This window comes from Plasmodium coatneyi, chromosome 3 (genome assembly GCF_001680005.1).
Source record: "Plasmodium coatneyi strain Hackeri chromosome 3, complete sequence".
NCBI lineage: Eukaryota > Apicomplexa > Aconoidasida > Haemosporida > Plasmodiidae > Plasmodium > Plasmodium coatneyi.
This window is the reverse complement of record NC_033558.1, coordinates 380,471-388,676: the sequence shown is the minus strand read 5'-3', so window position 1 is coordinate 388,676 and position 8,206 is coordinate 380,471.

Genomic DNA, 8,206 nt, shown 5'->3' with positions numbered 1-8,206 from the left:
TTGTTGCTAATTTGGGCAGCCTTGGGTGTTACTGAAATTGACCCACCCCCACCACCTCCTGCAGCAGGAGCCTTATCATCTTGACCTCCAGCTCCAAGAACAGCTGTGGAAACAGCATCTGTAGGTGCGCCTGTAGTTGGTGGAATGTAGTAAGGGCAATTTTCAGGATTTGTAATGGCAACACTAATTGAAAGTGAACCTACATTTCCAGTGTGGCCTGTAGTTTGTGCAACAGTATTACAGCTGGTGTCCTTACCTGTGTCTTTTGCATTACCTGAATCTTCCTGTGTGGGTGGCGACACTGAAGGGGTCCTTTCCTGTATTTTATCGTTAACCACCTTTTCCAGAGCATTCAATAATTGCTTATCCCCCTTACTTGTATCTATTTTCTGTACTACTTCGTTCGCTTCTTCCTTCGATAGATAGTCTTTTCCTTTAATTTCCTCCTGTAGTTTCTTCTGCCCCCCTGGGTCCAACCATTGCACTCCACCTCCGTTGTTCTCCTTCCTTCCTAAATCCTCATTTGATTTATTCGTATCTGTGCACATTTTATCCTTCATTAAATATCCATACTGCGCTAATCGCCCTCTTCCTTTTCTTTCACGCTCTATCCATTCTCCTATTGTTTTTCCAATCAGCTGTGTTCCTATGGTCGTTCTCCTTAAATCTATATTTTTACATATTTGACTGTTATTTAGCATGCTCATCGCACTTAACTTCGATCCCACTGCTCTAGATACATGATTGGTAAATTTTTCTAACCAGCAGTGGTCCTCAAATAGTTTTGTTATAATGACATTACCCACTATACAGGTCAAATAGGAATCTACCGTATTCCAGTTCTTAGCACTAGGTCTTCGTTCGAACCACTGTGTAAGTCCATTCATATAGAGATGTACTTTCATTAATAACTTGCAGAATTCCTTCTGTTCCATTTTAAATGTCTCGCTACTCCCATCTTTCGGTTCGGCACAAAGATTCTTCACCTTATCTACCTCTGTCGTGAATGTGTCAACCATATTATTGAATATTTTATATATATAATCCCATATGTTTTTCTATAAAGTAATAAAAGAAGAATATAGACACATACAAACACACACACATATCTTATATTTGTTGTTCCCAATAAATTGCTTCTACACGCACGAAACTACATACACCTGTCTGAGTTTTTTCCATTTAAAATTTGTCCACATTCAACGTTACCTGACCGCACGGCCCTTGGTCATTTGCCCATTCCTTTATTAAATTAGCTAAAAGGTCATCCCCGCTTACGGTATTACTTTCCTGCTGGAGTTTTTCCTCACATGGGTTAACCGGCTTTGGAGGTGCTGCCGGTAGCGCAGCAGGTCGTGGTGGTTCCGGAGTGGAAGGTGGTGGTAATGGTAATGGTGAGGAGACCGTTGTTGCTATTTCGTCCAATATATCCTTGTTTTCCTGTATCTTCTCTTCTAACTTCCTTATATATTCATCCCGTAGACCACCTGGCGTTCCTTCATTCACATTACTATCCGATCGTCCATTTACGACTGTGCTATATTTCAATTCTCCATCCTTACACCACCCACTTTTACCTGCATGACCAAAACTTCCACATTCGGCCTTTGTCTTCATCCACTTTGTAATTTCGTTCAACATATCTCTTTCACCCCTATCCAGATTACTGAATGAACCATATGTGCATTCAGCAACCTCCTTTCCTTCTGGAAAACTCCCTGCCCAGGCTTCCATTGTTGCAAGAATATGTTCAATAACTGCACTTGGTATGCACATATTATTCATATACATTAACCACATATTCAGAAGATCACATCTTGTAACACATGGTACATTCCCCCCCTGTGGGTTCCTTTTTCCTTCACATTCGAACTTCTTCTTCCCTACTATTAATAAATTCTTTATCATAGTTTCACAGAATGCTTCATATCCCTTCATACTTACTCCGTCATCATCGTCCAAGCCCTCTTCCCCGCACCAGGAGGATAACCCCTCGAATGTACTGTAATCATAGTCGCTGTCTGTGTTGACCGGCTTATTGAAGAACCTTGTCATTATTTCCTCCCAGTTTTCTATAAATAAGCATTAAAAATAACATGCATATACATCTGTCTCTTCCCTCGCATAAATACATAACTTATTTCCTCCCCTATAAAGGTTACTGTTACACAATGCCCGTATTATTTGTGTATAGGAGAACAAGCAAAAAGTAAAAATTTTCATACCTTCTTCCCCTTCGTCCACATTCTCAATTTTTATTCCAGAACATTTAGATGGTGCCAATATTAGTCCTTCTATTTTTCTTTCTAATGTTTCTCCCAACTTACTGTCTGTCCCTCCCTTCTCCATTGTTTTTACTATTTTCTTTACATGATCTTCAGACAAATTATTACTGGTATCAGTCAGTAGCTCGAGCTCATTCTTATTCTCCCTCCCAAATAACTTCGTAATACTCTCCTTATATTTTTCTTCCTGTTCCTTCTGTCTCTGCTTACGTTCTTCCTCCTTACAATGCAATGTACCCACACTCTTCACGCTGCCTACTCTTGGTATTTTCCCCTTTTCCCCCCTTGCCCACTTCCTAACTTCATCCCCAACAATTTTGCCCCCTATGATCATACTCTTAGCATCCACCTCCTTACATTTTTCAAATTTCCCCGTAAGTTTATACACATCTAACATTGCTTCTATCGGTTCTACTATATATTGTGCAATTTCCCCAAATTTACAATGCCATTCATAGAATTCTAACATAGTTATCATGCCAACAATACATCTTTTATAGGACTCCATTTCATCAATATCTTCTATATTCGGCCCTTTCTGCCCTATTCTCCCTCCTTTAATTCCATTTATAAAATATCTTATTCGTGTCATACCTCTACATAATTCTTTCTTATTGCTGGTATCCCCATGCATCCATTCAGGAACGTTAGCGCAGAGGTGCCTTATTTCATCCGGCTGTGGCCCCTTCAACCTACTGATCAAATCTTCAAATGTTTTCTTGAAATCAGCCCATATTTTATCCTATAATGTGTATGTACAAAGTGGACATGCAGCAACATATATTTTTCCATACATTTCCACATAGTTCATTTCTACATACACATATGTACATGTGCCCATTCGTCCTTTTATTCCTTCCATCTTATATTCACTTACATGAACTGCCGGACTTTTGTGTTTCCTCATATCGTCGAACCATTTTCGCAACCATTTTTTCCACATTTCATCCCCAGTTTTCGCCATGGTTTCCTATTAATATTATAATTCATGGTTCTCCTTCTATATTATATATTCATTTAATAACTCCTATTAAATTACATTCTTCTGTTTATGCTCCATGCTTTTTTTTAATATGTATATAGTACATCCTGAACTCTCATTCTCTAATATGTTAGTGCTCATGCTTCATGTATTCTAAGCATTCCCTTGACGTTTGCATGTGCACTATACATCCTTTCACTCTTATTTTTATTTACATTATTTTGAAAAAAAATAAACTTAGAAAAAAAAAGAAGGAATTATGCACCATCCTTTCTCTTTCACTTTTCTTTTTTTTTTTTTTCCTCTTCTTTCCTTAAGAATAATAACACTCCTTCTTTTATAAACAGTATTTTTCTAAAAAAAAAAAGGGAAAACCTTTTCCTGCATGCAACCTCCCTTTCCCTTTCTTATACACTATGTTCTTCTTCTAAAAAAAAGAAGAGAACTCTCCCATGCATTTCTTCTTTTAGAAAAAAATAAAAGTAACCTCCCTTCCCCTTTCTTATGCACTACGTTCTTCTTCTTCTAAAAAAGAAGGAAGAAGAAGAGAAAGGAGGAGGGAAGGAATGGAAATTACGCACCTCACCATTTCTTTTCTTTCTTTCCTTTTTTAATTTTTTCTTACCATTCCTTAAAAGAAATAACCTTCCTACTCTCTTTTATTTTTTCTTTTTTTATTCTTTTTTTTCCCTAACCCTCTTTTTCTATTAAAGCTTTTTTCCCTCTTAAACCATCCTTTTTTTCCTTTTTCTTAACCTATTTCTTTCTTTTTTAAAAACACTCTCTTTTCTAAAAGGGAAGAACAACCTTCCCTTCCTGTATATAATACATTCTTCCTCTAAAGAAAAAATAAGAAAGGAAGAAGAAAAGTGAGGAAATAACCTTCCCGTTCTCCTCCTCCTTCCATTATACATTGCATTCTTTTAAAAGAAAAAGAAGAAAGAAACTACCCATCTCTTCTCTTTTTTTCTTCAAAAATTTCCTTTTTTTCTTCTTTTCCTTTTAATTTTTATATATTTTTTTTTAAACTTCTCTTCCTTTTATTTCTTTAAAAAAAAAGAGGGGGAAGCAACCTTCGCGCACTTTCTCTCCCTTAAACCTTTTTTTTTTTTTTTTAGAAGAGTGCAGTAGATGAGAAAGAGGAAAGAAAGGAGAGAAAAACATTCTCTCCTTCCTTTATGCATTGCATTCTTCTACACAAAAGAAGGAGAACGTGCAAAAACCCACCTTTCCTTCTTTTTCTTCTTCTAAACTTTCTTTCTTCCTTAACCTCTCCTTTTTCCTTTTAAACCTTCTTTTTTCCCCCCCTTAACCCCTCATTCTTTATCCTAAACCTCCTTTTTTACTCCCTTAAACCTTATTTTTTTTTTCCTGAACCTTCTTTTTTTCCTTCCCTCTTAAACCTTCCTTCCACCTACCACCCCTAACAAACTTCCTTCCATCAACCATCTAACAACCTTCTTCCCATTTACTATATTCGAACTACCTAACACCCCCTAAGTGCACCCCTCTGCACACTTTCCTCCCTCCCTTTTTTTTTTTTATATTCCGCGCCCCTTTTGGGGAGTATTCTTTCCTTATGTGCTTATTCAAACCGAAAAATGTAGGAAAAAGAGAAAGAAAAAATATGAAGAAAAGAAGGAAGGAAAAAAATAAAGAAAAAAAAAAAAGAAGGAAGAAAGGGAAAAAAGAAGAACGAAAAAATAAGGGAAAATGCCATTTTGCTTCTTTTCTTACACAATGTATATATATATAAACTGTGTGCACAGTGTTATTTATGCGTCCCTCCTCTTGAGGAAGGGGACACACACTCATTCAACATTCCAAATGAGTATTACATCACAATGGTGTTACATCCGACCGTAACCTACATTATTCCGGTAACCGCTCGTACTATTATTTGCTCCTCTTTCCCTTTCTCTGTTAGACGGTCTTGTTTGCGCAGCGCGAGAACGTAGTGTGGTGGAATTTTCTGTGGAGTCACCCATTGTGGAAGTATCCGTTGAATATTCTGTAAATGTATCTTCTGTGGACGAACCAAAGTTCCGTCCAATTGTTCTTTTTTTTCGTCCGCTCCTTCCATTTCCAGAAGTGTGGTTACCAAACCAAGAAGACCACGGTTTATACTGAAACGAAGGAAGGTTGTATATTGTTAGGGGTGGAAGGAAGGTTGTTAGGTGATAGGTGTTAGCTGGTATATGGATCGAAGGTTGTTTGGGGTGGAAAGAACGTTGTTAGGTGGGAGGATGGTTGGGTGAAATGAAGGTTTTTATGGGTAGTGGAAGGAAGGGTTGTTGTGGTTGGTGGAAGGGAAGGTTGTTAGGTGGGTGGATGGAAGGTTGTTAGGGGTGCTTGGTGGAAGGGACGTTGTTAGGTGGTGGTAGGTGGAAGGAAGGTTGTTAGGAGTGGTGGTTGTTGGAAGGGAAGGTTGTTAGGATGGTGGTTGCTGGAAGGAAGGTGGTTGTTATGTGGTTGTTGGAAGGGAAGATTGTTAGGGTTGGTATGGTGGAAGGTGAGTTTAGGGGTGGTAGGTGGAAGGGAGGGTTGTTAGGTGGGTGGTAGGGTGGAAGGAAGGTTGTTAGGTGGTAGGGTGGTGGTAGGGTGGTGGTAGGTGGGTTGTTAGGTGGAAGGAAGGTTGTGTTAGGGGTGGTAGATGGAAAGTTGTTAGTTGGTGGTAGGTGGAAGGAAGGAAGAGGTCTAAGGAGGAGGAAGGAAGGACGATCTATGGAAGGAAGGGGTGTAAGGAACGTAGGAAGAACGTCTAAGGAATAAAGGAGATCTAAAGAAGGAGAGGTCTAAGGAAGGAAGGGTCTAAGTAGTGTATATTGGGTATACTGTTAATAATGTAGTGCTTTTTTTTTATTGCTACTATTACTTACTTTATATAAAAAGAAAGGAAGGGCTGTCATTCCTAATGTGCCAATTATGGAAGAAAGGGCCGTGGTTGTTGTAGGGGTAGTGTTGGAAAGGGTAGTTTTTAATTGATCGATTGTATTGGAATATTCCGTAACTTGTTTTTCTTTAGCTTCTAACACAGATTTTTTTGTACAGTAAAAGTCAAATACTTCCGCTATATTACAATATGCCTCGTACTTATCTTTAAAGTCCTTACAATATGAACCATCAGCATTTTTTTTCTCTGGACACTTCACATTTAGAGCCTTACATGCTTTAGTAAGTTTCTGGCGATACTCTGACCACTGGTCGTTACACATGGGCCACGTGTTCAGTAAATGTTTTTGTACGGTTTTGTAATCGAAAGAATAATCGAATATTGATTTCATGTAGCCGAAGGTTGCTTCGTCAATATCGTTGTAATTAACTTTACACTTCCTTCCCTTGGCATCATCTCTCAGCGCATCGTAAATTTGTTTCATAAGGTCTGACAATGGCTTCTCACCCAAATCCTTCAGGAATTTATCTCCCACCCAGTAGTAAAAGAGATAGCAGGGGGCATCCCCAAACGTTGATGGTTTATTCTGCTCACATGCGAAACAGTAGGCACCCATTATGTTCTCTGTGGAACCGGTAACTTGAGGATACTCCCTTAGTGCTGCATTCAATTTATCTTTCAATCCTCGATCCCGTTCACCATAGGAACCACACTCTTCTTCCGTATGGACCTTGAACATATTATAGAACATGGATCTTGACGTTAAGGCGTTTAAGAACGCTCCCTACAAATATAGATGGCGGAAAGTGCAATATACATGAATATATGTACATATGTTCCTCTGTATTCTTTCTTCTGGAGTTTGCTACATTATATATATATAAAGTATTATTTGCACACTGTTCAAATGCCTCCCTTTAAATAGGGAAGTAATAAAGCATCTTACGCCAGCCATCTTTTTTATATGTAGACATATATTTCTTCTTTGTATAATATAACTTCTTCTTTTAAAAGAAGGTGGTTGTTGTGTTGTTCAATTGTACACTTTGTACTCAGTATAAAAGGAAGTGTATGTGTATGCAAAAAATTTTTGTTGTGCTTTATTTCTGTTTGTTGTTGTTGTTGTTGTGTTTGTTGTTGTTGTTCGTTTATCATCTGAGAAGAAGATTTTGCTGTTGTTCTTCTTCTTTGTTGTGTTATTGTTGTTTATTTATTTTGTTTGTTTGTTTGCTTGTTGTGGTTGTTGTGGTTGTTGTGGTTGTTGTGGTTGTTGTGGTTGTTGTGTTTGTTTTGTTTGTTTGTTGTGGTTGTTGTGGTTGTTGTGGTTGTTGTGTTTGTTTTGTTTGTTTGTTGTGTTTGTTGTTTTTTATTTTGTTTGTTGTTGTTGTTGTGGTTGTTCCCTAGGATGATGATTGGATTGTATGTACATGAGAAGTGTATATGCAAAATTATCGGTTCGTTCTATAACTGCGAATATTAAATTTTTCACTCTTCGTTACACCACACACTGCTCAACTTTTTCAAGTAATACTAGTACATTATACAAATGTATATAAGATAATTATATGTACATTTAATTAAACTAAAAATAGGAATAAATGCATGGGCATAGTGAAGTTAAAAGAAAAAAAAAAAAAAAGAAGAGAACAGAAGGGAAGATGAAACATACATCTCCTTTTTTTTTACACACGTTCAATATTTATTCATTGTACTTTGTGTTGTTGTGCATAGTTCTTCGAAGAACATTGCATTGCATTACATTATTTTATTTAGGCATGCGCTTCTCACCAGTTATTAACTATATATATTAGAATGCAACTCTCTTATTAAATGAACATTTTAAGCATGTGATATATTGTAAGTTCATGTTTCTCTTCTATTATTATGAAGGAGAAAATGAATTATTAAATACATTTTCAACGTACATATATTGTGTAGGTCATGTGTATGGAGTGTTTCTCCCCTCTGGGAATGTGTATATTCATTAATATATACATAGTGAAGAATATGCACATTTATTCCTATGAAGGTGCGTATTATATACCA